This window comes from Canis lupus, chromosome 33 (assembly GCF_048164855.1).
Source record: "Canis lupus baileyi chromosome 33, mCanLup2.hap1, whole genome shotgun sequence".
NCBI classification, from domain to species: Eukaryota; Metazoa; Chordata; class Mammalia; order Carnivora; family Canidae; genus Canis; species Canis lupus.
The window spans coordinates 8700828-8728684 of NC_132870.1; the positions used below are offsets into that span (position 1 = coordinate 8700828).

Sequence of the window (27857 nt, forward strand, 5' to 3'; positions counted from 1 at the left end):
AAACATTTTTAAAGGTAGACATTAAGAATGTTAAACTAGTCAATTTGGAACGTCTGGGTGGCTCAGCAGTTGAGTGGCTGCCTTCAGCCCAGGGCATGATCCTGGAGTCCTGGGATCGAGTCCCGCATTGGGCTCCCTGCATGGAGCCTGCTTCTCTCTCTGCCTGTGTCTCTGTCTCTGTCTCTGTCTCTGTCTCTGCCTCTCTCTCTCTATCTGTGTCTCTCATGAATAAAGTCTTAAAAAAAAAAAAGCTTAAAAAAAAAAACAAGAATGATAAACTAGTCAGTCAAAAAGAAAACCTTTAATACAGTAATAAAAACTACGTTCTGGTGTAAGGATGGATGTATGGTGCAGTGGAATAGAATAGGGAGCCCAGAAATAAACTCTCACATATATGTCCAGCTGATTTTCAACAAGAGCCAAGACCATTCAGTGAGGAAAGGATCTCTTTAAATAAAAGTTTAAAAAAATAAAAAATAAAAAAAAAAAAAAGGTGCTGGGAGAACTGGAAACCCACATGCAAGAAAAATGAAGTTGGACCCATACCTTACTTACACCACTCACAAAAATAAACCTAAAATGGATCACAGATATAATTTAAGTTAAAACTATCAAATTCTCAGAAAAAACCACAAGAGCATTTCTTCGTGACCATAGATTTGGCAATAGTTTCTTAAATATGACACCAAAACCACACGGCAAAAAAGGAAAGGATAAATTGGAGTTATGAAAATTAAAAACTTTTTTGCATCAGAGGGCACTATCATAAGTGAAAAGACAGCCCAAAGAAAGGAGAAAATATTTGCAAATCATATCTTTACATAGGGTTTAATATCCAAAATACATAAAGCAGAGGCTCTTACAACTTAGCATCAAAAAAGAACCCAATTAAAAAATGGGCTGGGTAGCTCAGTCAGTTAAGTATCTGACTTCTGATTTGGGCTAAGTCATTAAACAAACTGGAATTTTTTAGCGTTTTCTGTGTTATGTTTAGATGCTGGCTAGCAAATGTCTGTAAGTTGTTTTAGGTTCATTGATAAAAGACATTTGTAGCTTCTGCTCTAATAACAAATACATATGTATACAGTAAACACTGTTTATTTTGACCTGAAATAAGAGATACAATTCTTTTAAAGATTTTATTTATTTATTCATGAGAGACACAGACACAGAGAGGCGCAGGGACATAAGCAGAGCTGAGCCACCCAGGGATCCCCCAAGAGATACAACTTTTAATGCATCCATCAACCAGACTGCTTTTGTGCTATTTTCACTGATCCGTGCCACAATAGTCTCTAACCTATTATTCTCTTTCTCACCTTTTTTTCTATGCACTTCAGATATGTGGAGATGGTGGAGTTACAGAAGCCTAAAAGAGGTCAAGTCTAGTGTTAGTTTTATGGATGTTTGAAATTTTCTGTAATAAAAAGTTAAAATAATTAAATGGCATACTCTATAAATGAAATAGTAGATTCCTGTGGTTCAGGCTTTAAAATGTAAAATTGTGGGTCAGTGACAGAGCACAGATAATTATCCCTATTTCTCTGATATAGATTACTACCCCATTCCTTCACTGTTAAAAACAGTAAACTGATTCCAAATTCATTGTTTTCTAATGCAAAACAGTACAATTCCAATGGAAGGAGATTTGGTAACATCTAGCAAAAGTACATATCCATTTACCCTTTAAGCCAGTAATCCCACACCTATATTTATCCTGAAGACCCACCTCCAGCAGTAAAAAAGACATGCACAAGATTATTCATTGTAGCACTCCAAAACTGCAAAATCACCTCGATAGCCTAGAGAAGATAGGACAGAAGACAGGACAAATGAACTTGCATACACACACACACACAGAAGAATAATGATGATCTCTATGAATTGAGACAGAATGATTTTCAGGGTATATTTTTTCAGTGAAAACAGCTAAGTGCCAAAGTACTTATATAGACAGCATTCGTGTTTGTGCTAGAAAAAAAGGAAATAAGGAAAAATACATGTTATCTGTTTATTGAATCAAAAGAAAAATCAGAAGAATAAACACAAAACCAATGAAGTTAATTATCTACCAGGGTGGGGTGTTGTTTTGGTTTTATAGTGGTAAAGGTGAAGTAATTCTGAAATCATTTTAGATGACGCTCACTTAGGGCAAATTAGTAAAAATGCTGATATTTAGGTATCAGTGTTCTCACTACACAAAAACAGAAAACAGAGGAACCAGTGTAAACTCATATTTCTAAAGTATATATCCATATTCAAGCATATACCTGTATTACATAAGCACATGCAAATGTATTTATACATATATGTATGTGTACATATAAAGATACATATATTTTCTAGCTTGTTCCCTCATAGGGCCCAGGAGCAAAATACCCAATGGCGACATATATACTAAATGTCTAGATCTTGGCTCCTACTATCATTTCTCTTCCCCCACTAACAGGGACCAGGGCTCCTAGGAGACATGACTGACTCTAGGGGCCGAGAAGATTAAGGTTATTTTTAATAATGAAAACAATGAAGTGGGATCCCTGGGTGGCGCAGCGGTTTAGCGCCTGCCTTTGGCCCAGGGCACGATCCTGGAGACCCGGGATCGAATCCCACATCGGGCTCCCAGTACATGGAGCCTGCTTCTCCCTCTGCCTATGTCTCTGCCTCTCTCTCTCTCTCTGTGTGTGACTATCATAAATAAATAAAAAGAAAAAGAAAAAGAAAAGAAAACAATGAAGTACTTGAAAAGCAAAAAATAAAAAGTGATAAGAGCATGGAGAAGGATAACAGGAGCCAGCATGGAGAAAGAGGATCCCATTGATGAGATCTGGAACAATTTGAGAACCCAAATATTTAAGGATAGTAATAAATTATTAATCATTGGGTAATAAATAAGAACCCAGGAGTTCAATAATAAAAACAATATGGATAGATAAATAAAAAGGCTCTTATTTCAATAGAATGCTGAGTTATCACTAGTAAAAGGAGAGAGAGAACTGGTGTTAGAAAAAATCATCATGAAAAAAAAAAAAGAAAAAAATCATCATGTAACAACCACGATGGCAACAATTGGTAGATCCTACACTAAGGGGATGAAATTTTGATGAGAGGTAGGATATTTTAATTGTCTTAAAGTACCTCCTCACAGTCTGCTTATTAACTGTATGAGAGTATAGTAACCATAGAGCGAAGAAATCAGATAATGAAACAGGTGGTCAAAATTTATATTACAGGGGCACCTGGATGGCTCAATGGTTGAGTATCAGCCTTTGGTTCAGGTTGTGATCCCAGGGTCCTGGGATCAAGTTCCGCATCAGGCTCCCTGTAGGGAACCTGCTTCTCTTTCTGCCAATGTCTCTGCCTCTCTCTTTGTGTCTCTCATGAATGAATAAATAAAATCTTTTTTAAAAAATTTATATTACAAATGAGAAGCAGACACTGCATACCTCCAGATATATTAAGACACATCCCTTATATGATATTCCATCTAGAAATGCATAACCTGAATCTTATCAAGAGGAAACATCAGATACACTGAAGATAAGGCACACACTGTTAAAAAGGAAAAAAAAGGGAAAGGGGGATGACTATATTCTTTGAAAATGCCAATGTAATAAAGGACAAAGAAAAGATGAAGAACTCTCACAGATTAAAAAACGTTGAAGACATAACATCTAAATGCAATATGGGTCCACAGACTAAATACTATAGTGGAAGAGAAGAACTTTGCTTACTATAAAAGACATTTATGTGAACAACTGACAAAACTAGAAAATGACAAATCAGATCAAAGCAATATAGGAGCACCTGGGTGGCTCAATTGGATAAGTATCTGACTCTTGATCTCAACTCAGGTCCTGAACTAAGGGTCATGAGTTCAACCCTCAGTAGGCCTAGCATGGAGCCTACTTAAAAATAAATAATAATAATAGATAAATAGATAGCAATGTTAAATTTACTGAAGTTTTGTTTTGTTTTTGAAGATTTTATTTATTTATTCATGAGAGACACAAAGAGGGAGAGACACAGGCAGAGGGAGAAGCAGGCTCCATGCAGGGAACCTGATGTAGGAGTCAATCCCAGGAATCCAGGATCATGCCCTGAGCTGAAGGCAGGCACTTTAACCACCGAGCTACCCAGGCGTCCCTTAAATCTACTGAAGTTTTTTAAGACTGCTCTATATGAGATTATCCTCATCCTTGGGAAACCCACACTAAGATATTTAGGACTAAAGTGCTATATGATATGTTCAATGTAACTTTTGCATGATTCAAAAAGAATACATGTACACGTGTGTGTATTTACACATATATACACAGAAATATTCGTTTATAAAGTTAATAATAAAGCATTAGGGACAAAAGGCTAATAGATAAATCTGAACAGAGGACACATGGATGATCTTTATATTACTGTGGCAGCTTCTTTTTAAGTTTGAAATTCTTTCCAAAAAGCCATTATGCTCAAAAATCTAACCCATTATTTTTTTTTCCCTCAATTCTATTTTTTCTTCTATAATTTCTACATAGCTAAACAGGATACAGAGTCAATCAGTCATCCAGGTAAAACTTGGCAGTTAACCTGGCCTACCCAATGGTTTCAATTAATTTCTTTCCTTTCATATTACTCAGCCATTAGAAATGACAAATACCCACCATTTGCTTCAACGTGGATGGAACTGGAGGGTATTATGCTGAGTGAAATAAGTCAATCGGAGAAAGACAAACATTATATGGTCTCATTCATTTGGGGAATATAAATAATAGTGAAAGGGAATAGAAGGGAAGGGAGAAGAAATGGGTGGGAAGTATCAGAAAGGGAGACAGAACATGAGGACTCCTAACTCTGGGAAACGAACTGGGGGTGGTGGAAGGAGAGGAGGGCGGGGGGGTGGGGGTGAATGGGTGACGGGCACTGAGGGGGGCACTTGACGGGATGAGCACTGGGCGTTATTCTGTAGGTTGGCAAATTGAACACCAATAAAAAATAAATTTCTTATTAAAAAAAATTTTCCTTCCTTTCCTTCAACTCTCACCCCAAAGGGAGCATATTCTAAGGGAATATCTTTTATATTTGTCCTTCTATCTCCAGTCATACTGAATGGTTTCAGGAACTAATCATTTAGCATATCTCATCTGATTTATAATCATCCTTCCACCTGCCCTCACTCTAAACCACTCTCCACACAGCTACAGAGTACCCATGTCCAAATGAAACCTGATCATGTCACTCTGTATTTCTCAACTGGTCCTGAATATGGATAGGAAAGAACATACTAGATCAACTTAGAAATACCAACACTGAGAAAATGTATTACTTTGGATCTTAAGAAGTAATAAATAAGTGAAAATTACTGCCTAGAGGCTCAAAAGCTAGTATAACATAAACATAAACTCAGTCATGAGACAACAGAGATTTTTCTTGGATCAAATCATAAAATATCTGCTATTAAGCAGTGCCTTCAGTGTTCTTACAGTGTTCTTACACAAATAACATGGGATAGAAGTTCAGAAACAGAGGAGGTCATTAAAAATAGGGGATGAAAGAAAAGGAAGGGAACAGAAGAGAAAGGTACACTACTTAAAAATACGGGAAGGAAAAGGAGAGAAGAGAAAAAAAGAGAAAGGATGAGAAAAAAAGTCTATTTTCACAGTAAAACAGACTGGTTTTGTAGTAAAATGTCACCATTTTGAGAATTAACTAGCTCTCTCAATGCCTCCTAGTTGAAAAGCACTGAACATAATCAGATAAAAGTTCTTTATGTCTATGAATATCTGACATTTTATCAGAAATTACTTGAGAGAAGTATTATTCAGTATGTTCTATGAGTAGTGAAAATATTTATAAGCAAACATAGAATGTTTCTACTGCTTTCATTTTGTATTCTTTTTTTTTAAATTTCTCAATTCAAGGGTTCAATACATAAACTACATTATATAAAACTGCATATATGTTTTATACATGTATATTGCATACAAAAGTTATAAAACTAGAACTCTTCCCACTTAGAGTACCTACCTACACAATTATTCTTATATATATATATATATATATATATATATATATATATATATAGCCAAAGTATAAAAGAAGCAGTACAAAATATGAATATGACCCCTGTACTTTCACAGGAAACCTCATAGCTAAGCAATACACACAACCTCCTTTGCTTTTCTAATAGCAGTTAGGCTGACCTAGGTTCATTGTGCCTACCTACACAGTTAGTACAGAAAATTCAAAGACTTCATTCGTTCAACCTCTCAGCCAATGCAGAATGAGGATCTAGCCCTCTACCTCTACCTCTAGGTACTAGGTACTATGATTCCCCAACCCTCTCCTCCCTCTCTTTTTCTTCCCTCCTCTCTATAAACAAATTACCTGCGGCCATCCGTCACTGCCATATGCATTCCCTTTAACCTCTTTCTTTTCCTGTTCTTTCTCAAACTCTGCTTCATTAATCTGAAAGAAATCTTCTCTATTCTCACTTGTTAACCTCAACCCAGTAATAACCACTTCCAGGCACTATTCAATTCCCCTACAAATTTTGTCATATGTATCTCATGTGGCTTCCTGCTCCTGTGGAAGGAGTATTTTCTAACTTCAGTGGGCAGGCTACCAGGAAGGAACAAAAGCAGAATGTGAATTGCTAACAAGAGAACTTCTGGACTCTCTTCAAAAGGTGAGGATCATTAAAAAAAAAAAAAAAAAAAAAAAAGAGGAGGAGGAGAAGGAGAAATTAATCTAGATTTTTATCTTTCTTTCTTTTTTTTTTTATCTTTCTTTTTAATCCAGATTTTTAAAGATTTTATTTATTCATGAGAGACACAGAGAGAGAGGCAGAGACATAGGCAGAGGGAGAAAGAGGCTCCCTGTGGGGAGCCAGATGCGGGACTTGATTCTAAGACCCTGGGATCATGACCTGAGCCAAAAGCAGACGCTTAACCACTGAACCACTCAGGCATCCCTTAATCTTGATTTCTAAAGACTAAAGAAATATAAAGCAAATGTAATGTGTGGATCTTAACTAGATTGTTGTTTGGAGAAAGCTATAAAAGAAATCTTGGGGATAATTAGAGAATTTGGGTATGGACTGGATTTAACATAACAATGTACTAAATTATTGTTATTTTGTTACCTATGATAACAGTGTAATGGTCATGTAGAGGAACACCCTTATTTCTAGAAGGCCCATGCTGAAGTATTTATGAAGTATCATGATAGCTGAAATTACTTTCAAATGGTTCAGCGATGCCATCCCTCCTCCCTGAAATGTATATAAATACAATGGGAATGTATGTGGCAAAACACTGGTAACTACTAAGTCAAGGTTGAAAGTATTTAGATAAATGCTGTATTTTCTGTAAAATTTTGCAGAAATGATAAATATTTCTGTATATTTAAAATTTCCAAAATGCAAACTTTGGCTTAAAAGGAGAGGCATAGGGTTGCTTGGATGGCTCGGCTGGTTAAAGTGTCCAACTCTAGGCTCTGACCATGATCTCAGGGTCCTAGGATCAAGCCCAGCATCAGAGCTCCACACTCAGCAGGGAGTCTACATGGGATTCTGTCTCTCCCTCTCCTTCTGCCTCTCCTCTACTCTCTCTAAAATAAATACTTTAGAAAAATAAAAGGAGAGGGATAAAACCATTGAGCAGTCTCCACTTGTTTCTAGATTTCTAATATTTTTGAAAGAACAAAAATAAGAAACTTCCCATTGGTCTACAAAATGCCAACTGATAAATCTTAGAATAGTGTACCACTCTAGCCAGGTAACGTACATTGTAAGGATACACAAAACCATGACTTTTTTTCCTATACAAACAGATGTATTTTACATCACCAATACTTTAAACATGAAACCATATTAATTTCTCCCATGTTACCAAAGATGAAAATCTGTGGTCATACTGCACAAATCTTTCTTTAAACCATGTAGTTTACAGTCTGCCTTAGAACATTATATCAAGGTAAACAAAAGGTCATGGAGTAAAGTATATTTTCATAATCTGAGAATTATTTGTATATACTTCACACAATCTCATAGATGTTCTTTTTGCTAATTCTGTGATACTTTTTTAAAAGATATTATTTATCTGACACAGAGAGACAGTGCATGCACATAAGTACATAAGTAGGCAGAGCAGCAGGCAGAGGAAGAGGGAGAAGCAGATGTCTTCCCTGCTGAGCAGGGAGCTTGATGTAGGGGTCAATCCCAGGACTCTGGGATCACGACCTGAGCCGAAGGCAAACACTTAACTGACTGAGCCACTCAGGCATCCCGAAAGACACTTTTTTTTTTTAAGGGTTTATTTATTTATTCATGAGAGACAGAGAGAGAGAGGCAGAGACAGAGGCAGAGGGAGAAGCAGGCTCCATGCAGAGAGCCCGATGTGGGACTCGATCCCAGGACTCCAGGATCATGCCCTGAGCTGAAGGCAGGCGCTAAACTGCCAAGCCACCCAGGGATCCCCAGACACATTTTTAATCTTAAAAGATCCTACAACTCTCAGAGGCCTAGCTCTTTGGAAAATCATGCAGAAAGAAGTGCAATGAACTTAAAGTAAAAAAGATGGCTGACACCATTTTTTTTTTTTTTTTTTTTTTTTTACTGGAATACACATCACAGAGGATACCGTTTAAATATTTTTAGGACCTATGGTGCCTGGCTGGCTCAGTCAGAAAAGCATATGACTCTTGGTCACAGGTTGTGAGTTCAAGCCTCACAAGCCTCACACATTCTTCAAAATACAGTTATAAGATATAGCTAAAATATCCATTCATTGAATTTACAGACCATTTCTTCTATTAGACTTCAATGTATCTATCTCCACTCCAGGCTCATAAACTATGAACCATGGAAAACAAGACTGCAAAATAAGAAAAGCAAAGAGCTAATTCAAACAATAAACTTAAAACATATTAAAACTTGGGATCCCTGGGTGGCGCAGCAGTTTGGCGCCTGCCTTTGGCCCAGGGCGCGATCCTGGAGACCCGGGATCGAATCCCACGTCGGGCTCCCAGTGCATGGAGCCTGCTTCTCCCTCTGCCTCTCTCTCTCTCTCTCTCTCTGTGTGTGTGACTATCATAAATAAATAAAGAAAAAAATATTTAAAAAAAAAAAAAAAAAACATATTAAAACTTAAAATCTCAAAAATTTTCTCATGGATAATTTATTTTCTTCCTACACACAACCCTCCCCTTTTTAAAAATTTTATTTATTTGCTTACTTATTTTAGAGAAAGTGTATGCAAGCATGAGTAGAGGGAGGGCAGAGGGAGAGGGAGAGAATCTCAAGTGGACTCCACACTGAGTGCAGAGCCTGATGAAGGGCTTGGTCTTATAACCCTTAGATCATGACCCGAGCTGAAATCAAGAGTCAACCACTTAAACAACTGAGCCATCCAGGTGACCCACACACAAGCCCTTCTTACAGAATCTGCCCTTCCCCACTCAGGCAATTCTATCATAAACACATAACTGGGTCTTTCCAGCAAAAAAACACAATTTCTATCATACAGCCTTTGCACCAATAAACTAAGGTGTTCTTCCATAGGGGACAGCTTGCCTTCTCATTATATTCTGTAAAAGTTTTCCTTCAACAACCTCTGACCCTAAAAGCCCTTATTCCTGAATGGCCACTTAGACACCACAAAGCATCATGATGATCTACTGATGTTGGAGGAAAGTAAAAATATTTTAAAAGGTTATTTTAATTTTAAAAGATACTGTTTTTAAATAAAACAAATCTTAGCTCTGATCTCAAAAAGAACCATGATTAGTTCTGAGACAATTTCAAAAATTCGTTCTTAGGGATCTCTTTGAAACATTTATTGGACTAGGCAATTAATCTAGTTAAGAAAGAGCTACAGATATTTTAAGGAGAAAAACAAGTCTTCTATCATGAACACAATAACATGATTTGCTTCCTACAAAACATGCAGTAACACCAAATATAAAAGAACCAACCTGAAATGTCAAAAATTATGTGGAAAATAGGAAGGGAAGGAGTAAATGTGGAAGGGAGAGAGGGCAGCCATTATAAATTACTTCAGTTCTTTGGAGGTGGAAAGAACCAAGATTTCCTAATTTCTCTTTTAAAGAACCAAAATAATTAAAAACTTAAAAAGAAAAAAAGAATGGAATGTATCCTTGCTTCCCTTTATGTTTTTAAATCATTCTTTAACTGACATTTTACTTCAGCGTATGGTCATACTCACACAATCTTTCATTCCATTAACAACAACTAAATCTTTACTTTCCAAAAGATGATTTAGGCTAGGCTTTAAAAAAATTATTTATTTATTTATTTGAGGAAGAGAGGGGAAGGGGGAGAGAAGGAGAAGCAGATTCCCCACTGAGCAGGGAACCTAACACAGCTTGATCCTGGGATAATGACCTGAGCTGAAGGGAGATGCTTAACCAACTGAGCCACCCAGGTACCCTTAGACTAGGCTCTTTGAGGTTCCTTCACCACCACACACAAAGAAGATAATAAAACAGCTTGAGAAATTATGCTTCACACTTCCTTTCCTCTTCCTTTGTCATTTATTGTACAACACTTCCAATTTACAAACTCTACGGAGAGCTGTGGCCTTCTTAGTTTTCACTGACATAAAGCACCCAAAAAAAAAAAAAAAAAAAAAAGCTCAGGGAAAGTAAAACTGACATCTTACCAAATTAGCAGCAAAACATGTGAACAGGAGACTTCCTCCAAAATTCAGTATTTCCCTCAACTTAGACATAGATCCTTCTTCTACAAGGAGAAGTAGCCTAGCTTTCTTAGGATGCTCCTAAGTGGCCATAATCATCTCACAACCAGGTTAATACAGGAGCCCTGTGGTAGAGGTTTTCATAAAACTGAAGCAAGGGGTAATGCTACTATGGGTAAGAAGACATAAGACTGTGAAGGGAATAGGTACCCCCTCTCTCACTCCTTTCTCCCAGGTCAAAACAAAACAAAAAACAGGAGTGGCCAGTAGTAAAAGTCTAAAGAGAAAACAGAAATGAAAAGTTGACTTCCTTGGGTTATAGATTTATAATACCAAACACATATGTATTTGGTGACTGCAAAATAGCTCCTCAAACCTAGAGCAAATCAGAAAACAATACAAATTTAAGGTTAGAATATAAAGAGAATGCTGTTCTGCTAATGACAGTATATAACCCTGCAAACATTACCTCATTTAACCCTTATGAAACTTCTATTAAATATTATTAATAAATTCACAGATGAGGAGTTTACAGATGAGGAAGTAAAAAGAGAAATTAAGAAATGTATACTAGGGCAAAGAGCTATAGCAATGACTCCATGATCTAAACTTAGAAATAGGGATCCCTGGGTGGCGCAGCGGTTTGGCGCCTGCCTTTGGCCCAGGGTGCGATCCTGGAGACCTGGAATCGAATCCCACATCGGGCTCCCGGTGCATAGAGCCTGCTTCTCCCTCTGCCTGTGTCTCTGCCTCTCTCTCTCTCTCTCTCTCTCTCTGTGTGACTATCATAAATAAATAAAAATTAAAAAAAAAATTTAAACTTAGAAATATGACTAAGTTTGGTACCTTAACCAACACATATACTACACTACAGTTCTCTCTCACACCTGCTTTTAAATCTTTATATAATTTTTAATGAAGATCAATACATAATTTGTCTGTGCTCGCTTTGGCAGCACATATACTAAAAAAAATGCATAATTTGTCCTCAAACAAGAGCCAAATAAGGAATACTCGAGGTCAAAAATAACTCAAAGATGAAGTCATAGAAACCTCTAGCTCTAGTCAATCACCAGAAGTCTACAGAAAAAAAAAAATCACAAAAGGGGATAAAGTGTGATAAAAATGATTTATATTTCTAAGTCCCGAACTTAAGGTATCAATTCCTGAAATAAAAGAAAGCTGAAAATTTTAAATTCCAATACTCTAATTAGTGATGTTGTTTTTTTTCAACTTCTATTTTTTTCTGATAATAAAAACTTTTAAAACTTTGTAATTTAAGCTTCACATTAAATACACCTGTATTGAGGCACCTCGGTGGTTCAGTAGTTGAGCATCCACCTTTGGCTCAGATCAGGATCCCAGGGTCCTGGGATCGAGTTCCGCATTGGGCTCTCCGTGGGGAGCCTACTTCTCCTTCTGCCTATATCTGTCCCTCTCTCTGTGTGTCTCTCATGAATAAATAAAATCTTTAAAAAAAGAAAAAACCTGTACTTTTCATATTGAATTCCATTTCTTAAACTTTTTAAACTCTCAATATATGTTTCTATATAGAATGCATTCTACATTGGGACACCTGGGTGGCTCAGTGGTTGGTTGAATGTCGGCCTTTGACTCAGGGTGTGATCCCAGAGTCAAGTCCCTCACTGGGCTCCCTGCATGGAGCCTGCTTCTCCCTTTGCCTATGTCTGCCTCACTCTCTCTGGTCTCTAGTGAATTAAAAAAAAAAAAAAAAAAAAGAATGCATCCTACATAAACTTTCATTTCTGGGTAATATTCTTCTAAACCATATAATATTCAACACTATTTCTTTCAGAGTCTAAAGCCCCTCCTCCTGCTCATGCTTGCTCTTTCTCTCTTGAACAAATAAAATCTTTAAAAATAAATAAATAAATAAAACTTCCTCTCTGCCATAATCAATGCAGCAGACCTTTTTTCCAAAGAAAAAATATTACCATTTGTTCAAACATAAGAATGCATTCCCTAGGCCATTCTGTGTATCAAAAGAAAGTCTTCAATTTAAAATTCTGTATGGTCTCTGTTAAACCACATCCTGCTAACAAGTAAAAAAAAGGATATTCCATACAAATTCTATTGAGTTCATACTCATTTTACTTTTGTACAGTATGAAATGATTTAAACTTACAAACCTAGCAAGATTTAAAAATAAATCTCATCATTTCTAATAATTAGGTATTCACTAATAATAACTCACAAATTCATTTTATAATAACTCACAAATAATTATAAACAAATGCTTAGAAAATTCAGTCATGTAATCAGTGCTTTAGAAGTATATGCTCAGGGCAGCCCGGGTGGCTCAGCGGTTTAGCGCCGCCTTCCACCTGAGGCGTGATCCTGAAGACCAGGGATCGAGTCCCAAGTCAGGCTCCCTGCATGGAGCCTGCTTCTCCCTCTGCCTATATCTCTGCTCTCTCTCTCTCTCTCTCTCTCTATCTATCTATGTGGGTCTCTCATGAATAAATAAATAAAAATCTTAAAAAAAAAAAAGAAGTATATGCTCAAACTATTCTAATGAAGTTGTTTAAAACAATCTTTTCTCATTGAAGTGGAGATTTTGTTAGACCAAATTTACTGAAGAAATGTCACTCCATTTGCCACATACACACAAACTTATCTTGGATTAAACTCACAAAGATAATGCCAATTAAGTCAAATCTCACTTCCAGAAACTCAACTATACTGCCTTCCAAACAAAGATTACAAAAACTAACACATAATAATACTTTCCAAGTACTTCTCCATCAACGTAAATATTAAGAACTGCTAGCTGGTAGATATAGCATATGTGACTGTGCCACTACGTTCTGTAGAAGTAATTATGACTGTAATTTCTTTTAGCCAATTCACTGTATTAAATATCCTTACAAATGTCTTAACAATTTCTAACAATATAAAATATAACTTAGGGGCACTGGATGGCTCAGTGGGTTGAGTCCACCTTTGGTTCAGGTCATGATCCCAGAGTCCCGGGATCGAGTCCCATGTCTGGCTCCCTGCTTGGCAGAAGTCGGCTTCTCCCTCTGCACCACCCCTGCCCTTGCTCTCTCTCTCAAATTAAAATAAATAAAATCTTTACAATAAAATAAAATGTAACTCAGTTGAAGAAAGTAACCATAGTAAAGCTGGTAAATTTGAAGTAATCTTAACAACACAGGACCTCTTATTCTTCAATATTTTTAGGGACATAAGGTTAGGCTTTTGGATATTCTATGAGAAATAGTTTAACAACTCAGCAAAGTAAAAAGCCAGATACCATTTGAGCATTTCTACATAGGACCAAAAAATAACTGATTTAATGAAATGCACCATTTTGCTTTAAAAAAAAAAAAAAAAAAAAAGAGGGACACGTGGGTGGCTCAGTAGATTAAGCATCTGCCTTCAGCTCAGGTCAGGATCCCGGGGTCCTGGGATTGAGTTCCACATCGAGCTCCCTGCTTGGCAGGAAGTTTGCTTCTCCCTCTGCCCCACCCCTGCTTATGCTCTCACTCTACCCACTCCCCTGCCCCTGCACACACACTCTCTCTCTCTCTCTCTCTCTCAAATAAATACAACCTTTAAAGGATAAAAAAAAATTTTAAATAAGGAAACTGAAGATAAAAGTTACATTTCTTCCTTTTTTAAAAAAATAAGAGTGAGGAGGTACTTTCTCCTTACAAAGTCACATGGCTTAAGGGTATTAAATTTCTGTTTAAAGTTGAAGACTAAGGGTGCCTGGTTGGCTCAGTCAGTGGAGCATGACACTCTGGATCTCAGGAGTCATTAAGTTCGAGCCCCACATTGGGAGTAGAGATTACTTTAAAAAGTTGAACACTTAAGCTTTGTGAACAATATCAAATTATGTATTTTTCCATTTAGCATATTATCTTCTCCCTTCATTTTTATATACTACTATAGGGAGCTTCAAGGATGGCTCCCAATGACCCCACCTCCTAGTACACACACTCCTGTGTAATCCTCTCTGCTGGATTCAATGACTTTTTTTTTATTTTTCTTAAGATTTTATTTATTTATTTGAGAGAGAGAACGTGCAAGCAGAGGGAGAAGCGGAGGGAGAGGGAGAAGCAGACTCCATGCTGAGCAGAGTCTGACTCGGGGCTCAATCCCATGACCCAAAGATCATGACCTAAGCCAAAACCAAGAGATGGAGGCTTAACCGAGACACCCAGATGCTCCAGTGACTCACTTAACGAAGAGAAAAGGGAGTAAGTAATGGGATGACACTTCCATGATTACATTACAAAATTAAAGGCTCACATGGAAAGGAATTAATATAGGCTATTGGCAAACAGCCAATATGAGAAACTAGGGCCTTCAGCCCAACAACCATGGCAGAACTAAATGCTGCCAACAACCATGTGAGTGAACTGGAGACAGATCCTTCGCCAGAGCCTTCAGATGAAACCATATCCCTGTGGACATGTTGAAAGCAACTTTGTAAGAGGCCTTGAACCAGAGGAACCAGCTTAGATTCTTGATCAACAAAATCTATAACATAACATTTGTTGCCTTAAGTCACTAAGTTTTGGAGTAATCTGTTATTTTATTTATTTATCTATTTATTTTAAAGATTTTATTTATTTATTCATGAGAGACACACAGAGAGAGGCAGAGACACAGGCAGAGGGAGAAGCAGGCTCCATGATGGGAACCGGATGTGGGACTTGATCCTGGGACTCTAGGATCAAGCCCTGGGCTGAAGGCAGGTGCTAAACCGCTAAGCCACCCAGACATCGCTGGAGTAATCTGTTATGCAGTGCTATGGGTTGAATTGTGTCCCTCAGAGAATTCATATGTTGAAGTCCTAATCCCCACTACTTCAGAATGTAACTTTTTTTGCAGTCAGGCTTTTACAGAGGTAATCAAATTAAACTCACATCATTAGGGTAGACCCTAATCCAATATGACTGGTATCCTTATAGAAAGGGGAAATTTGGACACACACACACACACACACACACACACACACAAAGAAAGACCATGATGTGAAGAGACAGGGAAAAGACAGCTATCTACAGGCCAAGGAAAGAGCACTGGAATACAACCTTCCCACATGGAAGGGACCAATCCTTGAGGGATTGGGGTCCTTGGGGTCATGGAAGGGACACACTGATTGCAGACTTTTGGCCCCAGACTATAAGACTAAAAATAAATTTCTGTTGTTTAAGCCACCTAATTTGTAGTAATTTGCTATAGAAGCCCTAATAAATTAATACATATAGCCAGAGAGAACAAATATATATACTTAATACAAAATAACTTTTATTGGCAGTACCAATATCAGTCTTAATGCAAGGCTCAAGTAGTTGGCCAAAGCTTCTAAGTATTAATTCTGAAAAAAGACATTCGTCCTATCAGAAAAATCTTAGACCACAGGTTTATTTTTTTAAGTAAGCTAGGACTCCAGCAATCATATAATCTAATCCATTTATTTCAAAAATTGAGGATGCTGATGTGCTAGGAGCTGTTTAGAACACTTAATATATAGTAATACCTCTCAAGAAACTGATGAGAGATCACTATCATCAATTCCATCTTTAGATGAAGAAACTGATGTCTAGAAGTTAAAAAAATCACACAGCTGGTAAGTGGCCCGAATTTAGTAAACTGCGGTGCACAAGAGATAAGTGATTTAAGCAAAATCACAGTTAGTAGTTGAGCTGGGACTAAACCTAATGGTCCTTTCTCTTAACCTTCAAATCTTTTTTTCAGAAAGTTAAATTGAAGAGCTTTTCTTCTACTTGCTATATTCAATAACACTGCTACCTTAGAAATATATGTGATTATCTATCTGCCCTTCTCTGACTACTCAAACATGGTTGCTCATTTTTCTCCCACTCCCTAAACCCTAAAATATCATCTTTCAATCCCTACTGCTCTTCTTTCATCTATGTTAATCATTATTATATACTGGAACTCAAGGCTTCACTTCTACTCAGTTTGGGAAACACGGCTTTAGCTTGATGTTTGATCCCAATTAAAATACAAATACACCTTGAAGGGCTAATTTCCTATTATGAGCTATCTGCATTTCAGTAGGAATAAATCAGATCCTTTTTCAGAGAACAGGCTTCTAAATAAATATGTCAAGACAGCCATTGTCAAGTTTTAAAAAGACTCTGACCTAAGGTACAACTTATTCTGGGGTACCTGACTAATGAATCAGAGTCTGTTTTGGGAAATCTGGGGTTGGGTACTTAAGTGATAGCCTTTCTTTGGGAGTCTGAACTATAAGACACAGAGTGTGGGAAGTGGTAACAACCATGTTTCCCATGACAAAGAAGAGAAATGTGAAAAGCGTCAGCTCTCCGAAGATGGTGAAACAGACACAGAAAAGAGGCACTCCACTGACAGTGAGGGAAACCTGACTGCATTTGGGTACTGGGTTCTTGTATAGCCTAGGGGCATTTCTGTGTCCCTGAATCTTTTGATGTCTCCTGGGACACACTCAAAAGTCTGATAACTTCCCTTTTGCTTAAGCTATTGGAATTGTATCACATGCAATAGAGAACTAACATCGTCAAAAAGATACCCTCTCTACAACTAAGAACCGGGATGCCTGGATGGCTCAGCGGTCGAGCATCTGCCTTCGGCTCAGGGTGTGATCCCGGAGTCCCAGGATCGAGTCCCATATCAGGCTCCTTGCACGGAGCCTGCTCCTCCTGTCTCTGCCTGTCTCTGGGTCTCTCATGAATAACTAAATAAAATCTTAAAAAAAAAAAAAACAAAAAAAACTGAAGAACATTACCAAAGGACTAATAACTTCACATAAAAAACTCTTCAGTAACGATAAAGCCAAGCAAAATACTAAAACCAAGGCAAACAGGTAGCAGGAGTACCCTCAACTGCCTTACAACATAGCTCATCATTTAAACTATTCACTCAGGGATGCCTGGGTGGCTCAGCAGTTGAGCGCCTACCTTTGGCTCAGGGTGTGATCCCAGGATCCCGGATCCAGGATCAAGTCCCACATTGGGCTCCTTGTGGGGAGACTGCTTCTCCCTCTGCCTGTGTCTCTGCCTCTCTATGTTTCTCAAGAATAAATAAATAAAATCATTAAAAAAATAAACTATTCACTCAAAGGAACTACAATACAGTAGAGTTAAAGAGTTCCAAACCCTGAGCTTACAACTAGATTTTTCCAGAAGAAAAAGAAAAGGATGTTTTAAAAACAAGATTTTATTCTATGTAGGTACCAACAATAAAAGTAATAATGCATTAAAGCCAAAATTGAAACTGAAAGTAATTTCTTCTAATATATCCTTTTTTGGATGCAGAAAACTACAAGCCCTTCAAGAAAGCAGGTTTGCCTAAGCTTACCCAGCCATCAGCAATTAAAGGAGGACTAAAATCTAGCTCTTTTTTGAGTCAGAGTTCAGTGGTCTTGTTACAATGCTAATGCAAAAAAAGACTACCATAATTCTTGCTCCTCACTCCTTATTCAATAGACAAAACAGTCATAAAACTGACCTGATTCTCTGTTCTGGGCTGGCATGAACCTGCGTAGAAACAATAGGAGTGGCAGGCACTTTCTTCCTGAAGCAGATGTGGAGAAGTATTATACCTATGATGAAAGAAAGAAAAAGAAAACCCAATTTATTTTCAGAATATGTTTTGGCATAATGAGTTGATTTTTCTACTGATTCCTTCTTTATCTCCTTATTTGTTGGTAGTGATTTAGTAGTGGAAAACATGACAATGATTTATTCAAGACAGATAAAATTTACTAGATAAAATCCATAAAGAATACAGTTGTTTAAATTTGGTATCTATAAACCATCTGGTTCAACTTCTTCATTTTACTGAGACCAGGAAAAGTTATACTAAGAATCAAGGACAACAGATACTTAGTGGCAGAGCCAGGTTCAGAACGTAATTCTTCCCATATCCAGTCCAGTATTCATTGGTACATCACAGATCAAACTCATTTTGGAAAGCCAAATATAAGCAAAAAAAAAAAAGCAAAAAAATTCCTGTTAGTTTTCAAGGTATATTTGTCAAGCATCTGAAGGTAAATGTAGTTTGTTCTATATTAAAATCAGAAAACAATGTTTTCTCACTTAATGGTTATAACCCAACCTCAAGTGATTTAGCATGCCTTATATAAGATAGTAAAATATTTGTTTTATTTGGGGCACTTGGCTGGTTCAGTCAACACAGTATGCAACTCTTGGTCTCAGGGTTGTGATTTCAAGCCCCATGACGGATATAGAAATCACTTAAAAAAAAAAAAAGTCTTGGGGCACCTGGGTGGCTCAGTGGTTGAGTGTCTGCCTTCAGCTCAGGTCATGATCCCAGAGTCCTGGGATCGAGTTCCACATCAGCCTCCCCATAGGGAGCCTGTTTCTCCCTCTATGTCTCTGCCTCTCTCTGTGTGTCTCTCATGAATAAATAAATAAAATCTTTTTTAAAAAGTCTTAAAAAATGTTTATTTGCCATTCAGTATTTCAATATGAAAACACTAGTATATGAACCATGAAATATAGGTTCTAATCTTTCCTAATTCTATTCTCAACAAGTTTTATGATCTTAATCGATTACGTCTTTGGTTCCAAAGTGCCTTCATTCAAAAACAAGGAGGGTGAACTAATTCCCACGGACCTTCTAACTCTAAAACGTTATACCTATGAATCGCTTCCTCTTTTAGCAACATTCAGCTTTTCTGATCGACTGTTTTTTGTCATGTATTTGTTAATCTCTCTGATATTATTACAGGAGTTAAAACATAATCAGAAATATTGCCTTCAAAGGAAGCCTGGTTGGTTAAGTTGGTAGAGCATGTGACTTTTGATCCCAGGGTTGTGAGTTCGAGCCCCACAGTAGGTGTAAAGATTAATTTAAAAAAAATAATTAAAGGAGAGTTGTACTTAAAAAAAGAAATACTGCCTTCAAATATACAGTTAATTATCATTCAAAAGCCTACATAACAATAACCTAGTTTTGCTGGCTAGCTCACCCAGCCTGAAGTGTTAGAAGTATTTTTCAAAATCTACCTCTTAGGGAGTTGTTTTTTTAAATCTTAGAATTAGGGGATCCCTGGGTGGCGCAGCGGTTTTGCGCCTGCCTTTGGCCCAGGGCGTGATCCTGGAGACCCGGGATCGAGTCCCACATTGGGCTCCCGGTGCATGGAGCCTGCTTCTCCCTCTGCCTGTGTCTCTGCCTCTCTCTCTCTCTCTCTCTCTCTCTCTGTGACTATCATAAATAAATTAATTAATTAATTTAAAAAAAATTTAAAAACCTTTAAAAAAAATCTTGGAATTATTTTCCCAAATGATTCATTCAGTTATTCATCCAACAAGTTGTTACCAAGTGACTTGACAGACACACCCCAGCCTAATCAGATAAAAGACTTTTTTTTTTTTTTAAGATTTTATTTATTCATAGAGAAAGAGGGGGTGGGGGCAGAGACACAGGCAGAGGGAGAAGCAGGCTCCATACAGGAAGCCCGACGTGGGACTCGATCCCAGGTCTCCAGGATCACACCCCAGGCTGCAGGCGGCGCCAAACCGCTGCGCCACTGGGGCTGCCCCCCCCCCTTTTTTTTTTTTTAAAGAAGATAAAAGACTTTAAAACAAGATACCTCTAGTGAAAAACTGAATGACATTAGGAATTCAAGTGGCAATAAGGGAATAAGCAGAAATGATGACATGTCTCCTAATTTATGCTTTCCCTATTTTTTAACTTATTACATAAAAGTTACTTGTAACATGTTTTAAAAAAAAGAAAAAGAAAGAGTAAACACCCAGGTACCTACCACCCAACTCAAGAATCTAAATAGAAGTTCCTGGTAATGTTCTCCTAACTTGCTCACCCCCTCCCATGCCCCACCTCTCTCACCCCTTCAGTTTCCTCTAACTGCTCTACTGTTTTTGTGTTTATCATTACTTGGCTTTTTGAAAAGTTTATTGCAGGGGGGCGCCTGGGAGGCTCAGTCGGTTAGGTGTCTGACTCTTGGTTTCAGCTCTGGTCATCATCTCACACTAGTGGAATGAACAGGGGCTTCGTGCTCAGTCTACTTCAGACCCTTTTTCCCGTTCCCTCTGCCCCTCCTCACTCACTCACTCTCTCATGGATGCCTGGGTGGCTCAGTTGGTTAAGCCTCTGACTCTTGATTTTGGCTCAGGTCATGATCTCAAGTCCCCCACCTTACCCCTTGAGCTCTGTGTGGAGCATAGAGCCTGCTTAAGATTCTCTTTTCCTCTCCCTCTGCCTCCCCTACCAACAACCGCTTCCCCACCACTAGCATGTGCTCAAGTACTCTCTCTAAAAATTACCTAATAGTTTGTCACAAGAGGGGCACCTGGGTGGCTCAGTCAGTTAAGCATCGGACTTCAGCTCAGGTCATGATCTCCCAGTCCTGGGACTGGGACCTGCATCAGGCTCCCTGCTCAGCAGGGAGTCTGCTTGTCCCTCTTCCCTCCCCAGTTGGTGCTTGCTCTCTCAAATAAATATGTTTTTAAAAGTTTATCATATATGTACATATCCCTCAGCCCCATAGTATTCCACTGAATTTTGTGAAAAGAGTATTAAAATAGCTCCCGTCTTCTAGGGTTTGACTTTTTCATTCAGTATTATATTTTAAAAATTCATCCATGTTGTTCCCCTTAGTTGCAGGTCATACCTTTTCACTGTAGAATTTTTCTTCATTGTATAAATATATCATAATTATCCATTTTCCTCACAATAGTATCTTATTTTTCTCCCAGGGTTTTTTCCCCCTATTATGACCATTTGTTATAAATGTTCTCACACGCCTTTTCCTATGTCCCATGTGCCAAAGTTTCACTTAAGTTTGTGCCTAGGAGTTGAGGAATATGCACATGTTCAATTTTTCATGACGATGCCAATTTTTATTTTCCCCAAATGTGTTTAGCAATTTATAATCCCACCAGCAACTACCTGTTCATATTAAACCACATCCAATACTTAGTAATGCTAACTCCTTAATTTGGCATCAAATTGTGGTCTGACTTTGCTTTTTCCTGTTGATTAATTATACTGAGTATTTCTTCAGATTTATTGGCTAACTCATGTTTCCTCTTTTATGAAATGCCTATTCATATATTTTGCCACTTCCTCCTCAGTTGTTTGCTCATACTTATTGTTTCATAGAAATTTTAGTATTTTGGATGATTATTTGGTTTTACCCATTTTGAACTACCAGGTACAAGCAAGTGTTGAGATAAAGAAGCAGAAACAAAACAGCAGGAGGCCAGACAGAGTGGGAAACAGTAAGATAGAAGACCAAATGTTTTTGTATATTAACCCAATCTACTGATGTCTTAAAGTACCAGAAGCCTAGAATATTACATAATCCTGTTTTATAATCCTTTATTTTCATATAAATGCAGCCAAAGGCAAATGCTTTGACATGATTTCAATGTACTGTAACTGTAATATGCAATATAATTTCAAGTATCAGCTTTATACAAATCACAATTTAAATCACACTCTAGACAGAGTTCTCATTTTAACCCTGACGTTTTACCTGTTTTCATTTCATGCTTTGGTTGCCTTCAATTTAGAGTAAGTCAGTTATACTGTCAAAGGGGTGAGAATGAATTATGAATATGCACACAGGTATGAACTGAATTTCAAAAATTAAATTATATAACCTAGAAGATCACAGAGATCCTCATTCCAGACTTGGCTAGACAATTAACTATACCTTGCCCTAAATATGTCTTTAAGTTGATTTTCTTATATTCACATGAAAATTCTAAGGACATTAGGATCATACTCTGGCTTGAATTTCAATAAGAAAAAAAAAAAAAAAATTCTAGACAGTCCCAAAAGGGTTTTAGGAATTTCTTCCTAAGTGTTTTACAAACCAGATGGTTAGACTAAAGAGCAACAAAAAGTTGAATGTCTGAAAAAAAAAAAAAATTTAATAAGCAGTGCTATAGCCTTCCTATACCTTCTCAGGACTCCTGACAGAACACCTGATGAACAGCATTATACAGGGGGAAAAAAAAAAAATCAAAAGCCACATAAAATCTGAATCACTCTACACACTGGCCTTGATTCCTATAGAAGAGTACTTCCAGAACCACACTTACGAACTTACCTAAATCTTACCCTTCTACTGTGCTTGAACTTTCTGGGTCAAAGTCTAGCTCCTCTACTTTAATACTAGGACCATGACCCTACTTTTCAAGGGCAGTGTTCTATAAAGGCCCACTTCTTTCTCATATATCATCAATTTCCTAATTTCCTCCTTCAGATAAAGCAAACCATCAGTGTATACATATATTTCCAATCATTAGAAAACAAACAATAACAACGAACCTTTTTGATACCACTACCCCTCTAGGTCATGGCCAGTTTCTCTGATTCCTTTTTGCAAAAGGTCACAAAAGAGTTGTCAGTACTCTGTCTTCAAGATTCTTCAATTCAAATTGAACACATTCCAATTAGACTTTTGCCTCCCAAAATGTCATTGAACTTGAGGGCCACCAATTATCTACATATTGTTAAATCCAAAGGCCAGTGAGTTCTCACCTTTCTTGACCTATCTGCAACTGGCATGACTCATCAAGCCCTGATACACTTTCTTTACCTGGCTTCCAGAACAAAGACTCTCCTGGTTTCATCCTATCTCACTGGCCACTCCTCACCTCCGCTGCTTATTTCTCCTCTTCTCACTGATCACTTAAGTTCAAGTTCTTACCCTCTCTCCACCCTATCAGTTAACTGTACTGACTCTGTCTACAAAACATATCCAGAATCTGACCACTTCTCCTCACCTAGACTTTGACCAGAATAACTATCATTTCTCACTTGGATTTTTCCTACAATTTAGTAACTGGCCTCCCAACTTCTACCCTTGCCCTACTTCAGTTTTTCTCATCAAAGCAGTCAGAGCAATCCTGATAATCTTACATAATTCATATAATGTAACTCCTGTGTCCAAAATCTCCTAAAGGCTTCTTATCTCAGACTAAATGCCAAAATCTTTAAAATAGCATAAATAACCTACATAGTTTGGCCCCTATTACCTCTGACTTCATTTCCTAAGAGACCTCCTTGCTATTCCTTATTCATGCGAAGCATACTCCATCTCAGAGTCTTTACATTTGTTGTTCTCTCTGCCCAGATGCTTTTCCAGGAGATAATTATCTCTGCATTCCTCACTCCTGCACTATCTTCTAACTGATGCCCAAATGTCTACAGGGCTAAGTCTTCTTTGTCCGCTCTATTTAAAATCTTAACAATTTTGCTCCCAAGGCACTTGGCAGGATGAGCCCTGGGTGTTATGCTAAATGTTGGCAAATTGAACTCCAATAAAAAAAAAAAATTTTTTTTGGTCCCAAGATCCCTAATCCACCTTTCTGGTTTATTTTTCTCCAGTGTTACTAACATACATTAAATTCACTTCTATTTCTGTTTGTGTCCTCCCATGAAAACTTAAAACCCACAGGGCAAGAGCTTTTGTTTTGTTTGGTGCTATACCTTCAATGCCTAGGAAGGGTTATGGCACACAGTAGGCATTCAATAAACATTTTTTGAATGAACAAATAAAAATTACAACCTTTCTGAGTTTTCAAAACAAGAAAATCTAATCAGGGTGCAAGAGTTAGATTTTTTTACATAAAATAACCATTCTGATTTTTTAACAGTTAAATGATAACTCTGAAGAATTCAGTAGATGTTGCAACTAATACTTCTAGAAATTTAAATTAATCGCTATAGTAAATAGTTTCCCTCCCCAAGTTAGATTTTAGACTGTAGCTGTCCACACAGTGACATTTATTTTCCACTAACTGCTGTCATATTCAACAATGGTTGGCTTACAGAGCCACAACACCAACACACAGGAAAATATTATAAAAATGTTCATTCCAAACTGGTTCCAGACAAAGAACCACACTCTTTATAAATAAAGAAACTCTAAAAATAAAGGGCAGATATTTTTAAATGTTTTAAATATTTGGTTTGGAAATAATTTCAGACTTACAGAAAAGCTGCAAATATCAGAATTCAAAACCACCATTATACCTACAGTCACCAATTTTTAATGCTACTCTGTTTTATCATCTGTGCTCACATTCTCTCTTGCACGTTCTTTCCTTTCACACACACACACATACACATACACACACACACACACTTTTTTCTCTAAACCAACTGAGGATAGAGATGCCTGGGTGGCTCAGCAGTTTGGCACCTGCCTTCAGCCCAGAGTGTGATCCTGAAGACCCAGGATTGAATCCCATGTAGGCTCCCTGCATGGAGCCTGCTTCTCCCTCTGCCTATGTCTCTGCCTTTCTTTCTGTGTCTCCCATGAATAAATAAATAAAATCTTTAAAAATAAATAAACAAACAAACAGAGGATAAATTATATACAACATGGCCCTTGGCTCTGTTGACTTCATGTACATTTTCTTAGTCTCTTTTATAATCATAGTACATTACCTTCAGTAATTTGAACAGTATTATAACATTTTTTTGTAGTCTAGTATCCACATCCCCGATTTTTTCAACTGGCCCAATTATGTCCTTTTATGGTATTCCCACACACACACCATCCAGTATAGGATCCAGTCTAGGGGCAGGTATTGCAGTTAGTGATTCTCTCACTTAAACCTCAATATGGAACACTTCCACACTCTTTGTCTTTTATTGACATTGGTGTTTTGGAAGAACACAGCTCCCTCCCCTTTTTATTAGGTAGAATGCTCCTCAGTGTGAGTCAGTCTAATGTTTCCTCATGATTAGATTCAGGTTATGCGGTCTTGGCCAGACTATCACACAGATGATATGTCCCCTCAGGATATCATATCTGGAATCACATGGTACCCAACCTCCCTTCTCTATTCATTTATCAGTTTTTTACTATGAATAATGAATTCTTATTGTTACTGGTTCATAATTCATTATTATACTTATTTGATCATAAAATTAATCTAGACTGGTCCAGTAGGAAGCCTACTAGGCTTCTTATGAAATGCTCCCATTTTTTTTCCAAAAACATTTTCTTATTTTCTAGTATATCAATAAGGAAAATGATTTGAGGTTCACCTGGTATATACCCTGCCCAGGCCTGCAATCAGCCAATTCTCTGAGGATCTCTGGTTCCTTTGTGCTGGTAACAGGTTTAGAGATCAAGATTTGGCAATTAAGTGTTCTCTGCTCTTTCATTCTTAGCCTCTTTGTTGGCAAAGCTACCAGGAAATACAAGTGCATACATAGACATATGCATACAAACGTATGTAAATGCACATGTTCATACATATACATACATGGGCACATGTAGACACACATATATGTATACATACTAGCTTCAAAAATAATGAATTCACATTAGTACCTTCAATTGCAATCCATTCCCTCAGGATTCATTTTTGCCTTTCCCCATTTCATATTTGTATATCCCTCCTTCCTCAGGTCCTGGCTCAAGCAACCTCAAAACATTTACTCAAAGCATAATAAACTTAAAAACGACCCGGAGTTGCTTTGTTCTTATCACTACAAAAATAAACTCCAGTAGAAAGAGTTCAAGATTTGTTTGCAAGCCCTCCCTCTTCCTCCACCCAGGCAAGAGTAAATAGTCAAATATTGTGTTAGTAAGTCACTTAGATTCATTCTTTCTTCCCTTTCAATGTAAATATAGCACTAAATGAATATACAGTCAGGTTCATTTGTTTTAATAGTTTAAGATTTTCCCCATCCCTGTTTTTAATATGAAAGATAACATGTTTTGCTTAAAAAAATCAATATATAAAAAGAGATAGTTTGAAAAGTGTCATTTCCACCCATAAACCTTTGGTCCCATCATCTCTTACTACCCCTACCTTTTGCAAAGTTTAGCAGATATATGTATATTTTATACCTCACCCTTTAAAACAAAACAAAACAAAACAAAACAGACTATATATGTGTGTTAAACTAACAAGTTCAACCCAGACTGGAGGAAGCTCTTTCTACATTTTATGAGACCAGTAATTTCTTAATGCCAAACCAAAGATACTAAGAGAAAAGAAGACTAGAAATCTGATATCCTTTGTGAAGACAGATGAGAAAGTTTTAACAAAATATTAAGTATATATAATAGAAATATTACATTACGACCAAATGGAGTTTTTCCTGAAAATAACTTAAAGCTGATTCAACATTTGACAAATTCAAATTCACTAAAAAATAAAAAATAAAAAAAATAAATTAATATAATTCACTAAAAAATAAAAAAACATATGATAATCTCAATACAAAAAAAAGCATTTAACAAAATTCAACATTCATTCATGATATTAAAAACTCTTCATCAGGTAGGAACAGAATGAATCTAACCTGATACTTGGCATCCTTAAAACAAATACAGCTAATTAGTTATCATGTTTAATGGTGAAAGACTGAATGTCTTTTGTATTTAACATTATACAGGGAGTCCTAGCCAGTGCTATAAGGTGTAAAAAAGAAATAAAAAGCATACATTACAAAGGAGGATATAAAACTGTCTTTAGCGCAGCCCTGGGGGCTCAGCAGTTTAGCACTGCCTTCAGCCCAGGGCATGATCCTGGAGACCCGGGATTGAGTCCCACGTCAGGCTCCCAGCATGGAGCCTGCTTCACCCTCTGTCTCTTTTTCTTTTTCTTTCTCTCTCTCTCTCTTTAATAAATAAAAAATCTTTAAAAATAAATTAAAAAACTGTCTTTATTTCAAGCAACATCACTGTCTATATATAAAACCTCCAAAGAATCTACAAAAAGCAAACCCTACTAGATTTAATAAGGGAATTTGGCAAGGTTGTAGCATACATAATTCAATATACAAAGATCCATCATGGGGACACCTGGGTGGCTCAGCAGTTGAGCATCTGTCTGCCTTCGATCAGGGTGTGATCCCAGAGTCCTGGGATCCAGCCCCACATCAGGTTCCTTGCAAGGAGCCTGCTTCTCCTTCTGCCTATATCTCTGCCTTCTCTCTGTGTCTCTCATGAATAAATAAATAAAATCTAAAAAAAAAAAAAAAAAGGATCTGTAATGTTTCCACATAATCAATAATGAAACTATTGAAAATTACACATATTGCCACTTATTACAGCAACCAAAAATCATGAAGTGCTTAGGGATAAATCTAACAAACTATGTGCAAGATTTGTATCCTGAAAACTACAAACACTGATGAGAT

General features: G+C 37.2%; 1 protein-coding gene across 9 annotated transcripts in view; it reads right to left on the reverse strand.

Annotated features, from left to right (window-relative positions):
* Nucleotides 1-18291, reverse strand: part of WDFY3 (WD repeat and FYVE domain containing 3) — a 234280-nt gene extending 215989 nt beyond the window's left edge. For all 9 annotated transcript variants that reach the window (XM_072810775.1, XM_072810774.1, XM_072810770.1 and 6 more), the window contains exon 1: nt 18198-18291. The gene's annotated coding sequence lies outside the window, so the exon portion shown is untranslated. The remainder of the gene's footprint in view (nt 1-18197) is intronic.
* Between the last annotated feature and the right edge of the window lie 9566 nt (nt 18292-27857).